The sequence below is a fragment of the Papaver somniferum genome, chromosome 4 (genome assembly GCF_003573695.1).
Source record: "Papaver somniferum cultivar HN1 chromosome 4, ASM357369v1, whole genome shotgun sequence".
NCBI classification, from domain to species: Eukaryota; Viridiplantae; Streptophyta; class Magnoliopsida; order Ranunculales; family Papaveraceae; genus Papaver; species Papaver somniferum.
In genome coordinates, this window is record NC_039361.1 from 9,171,338 (window position 1) to 9,173,314 (window position 1,977).

The 1,977-nt window shown below is 36.1% G+C and overlaps 1 long non-coding RNA gene across 2 annotated transcripts; it reads left to right on the top strand.

The window, feature by feature from the left end:
* The first annotated feature begins 237 nt into the window (after window positions 1-237).
* Window positions 238-1,400, top strand: LOC113273504. Of its 2 annotated transcripts, none has more exons than XR_003322439.1 (3): window positions 238-315; window positions 438-585; window positions 1,104-1,400. It is a non-coding gene; the product is annotated as an uncharacterized LOC113273504 (long non-coding RNA). The 2 variants fall into 2 exon arrangements; XR_003322438.1 differs by having other exon boundaries at window positions 438-605; window positions 1,104-1,383.
* The last annotated feature ends 577 nt before the right edge of the window (window positions 1,401-1,977 follow it).

Consider the following 1,977-nt stretch of genomic DNA (forward strand, 5'->3'; position numbering starts at 1 on the left):
CCTATAAAATAAATCAATTTTTACCACCGGATCACTGGCTTGGTAATCTCTGTGGATTTTGGTTACTCAGTGTAGCATAAATTCTATGTTTCTAGCAGTTGTGTTTGCTTGTTTATTAGAGTTAGGTTGGTGGCATTTTTAGGTAGGCTTTTTGAGAGTTAATTAGGTAAAACATGCACTCAGTACTGTTCTCAACGTACTATATGTAGCTATTCGGAAGTTTATCTTCAAAACAAACGATTCAGTTTGGTATTAGCGATAGAATTCTAAACAACTTGTTCATAAAAATGGAGGTTCTCCCAAAGCTACAATGAGGTAAAATATTTTTCAATAATTCTATATATGCTTCTTTTAATCTTCACTTTAGTATGTGTATGTCTGGTCTGCCACCATGTTAACCAACAACTTTTAATGATTTATTCTGATCTCTATTTCAGGAGATGCTGCTTTGAGAGTTGAGACATTGGTGAAAACTAAATGGTAGTAACATCTCATACTTCAACCGAATGGTCAAACTTCAATGCAGCGAATTTTGGCTCTGGTACAAGGGATGATGTTGCAGGAAACAGAAGCCTAAACACCACCGTAAAGCACTTTAAACAGCAGTACTTGTTTCCTTTTCTGTTTGTCCTTTTTTTTTTTTTGGTTATGCTTATATATATAAAAAAAAAAAAAGCAATCTACATGTATTTCTTTTAGTAGAGTGTTTAAGAGAATAAAACCATGTGCTAACTGCCAAGCAGTGATATGCTGATTGCTACTTGTTTCAAAAATATAGACAGAGGCATCTAGTGTTTATTACTTTCACGTCTCCTTGTTTTTGCGCGTATACAACTCTTTCCCTCATACCTGGTTTTGTTATTCAAACATGATTTAACTCTGATTTATCAAGAATATGAGATCAAAATTTAAACATTCCATGCTTAGATTCCACCATAGTTAAAACCGCCTATGGAGATCAAAATTTCTCAGGAGATGCTGCTTTTGAGAGTTGAGACATCGGTGAAAACTAAAAGCCGCAGCAAAATACAAGATGCATGACTAAGGAGCTGAATTTTACAACGGGTTGTACAAAATTTGACACTGTACTTTTTGAATTACAGCGTTTGTGGAACATCTGGGGGATCCTTCCATTTGCAATTTGGTGGAACATTTGGAAGGAAAGAAACGGCAGGCTCTACAACAACAAAAAGAGGAATTTGGAGTAGCTCATTGTGTCTGTAGCATTCACTTTGTTTAATTGGTCAAGGTATACAAAACTTTTTGAGGGTTATTCTTTAAGCACTCTGATTTGTAATTGGAATGCCGTTATTCATAGCAGCTAACTGTACTTTTTGCTTCATTCATTCCTTTGGTGAGTGAAGTCTCTTTTTCAATATATTTTGCCCGTTTTCTTTCAATTTTTTTTTTTTTTTGAACTTTTATTGTTTAAATTTTAAAGTGAAAAAAATGGCAAGAAAGCCAAGTTATCACCATGAGCAGTGCTGGGACATTACCGCGCCCAAAACCCGGCAAACCTTCTTCTCTGAGAATGTCTTTAGTTGCTTGCATCATCCCAGTATATTTTGACGACCCGTACATCCCTTTACGAAGTAATGCCCATGATGAAGTTGGCTCCAACTGAACCTGAAATCTAATCTTGATAACATCCAATGGCAATGTTATGGTCCGAGATATGCCACCGGAAATAGCCCCAGACGTGGCATCAATTAAAGCTCGTTTCAGCGGCCGCGGCTCTTCCATCACTTAAAACACAACTTTGGCACAATGCTAACACCACCTGGAAGAATAGAAATGTGAAAGCAAAGCAGAATATGTTGCAATGGATAGCCAGGAAATGGAGTTTTAATATAATCATCAATAACAAGTACACTAGAACACAACTATAGATCACAATGGACAGTACATAAGAATTTTCAACAACTGTGGGTCAATTTCATGGTGAAATCCCATATTTTCTTGGCTAAAATTCATATC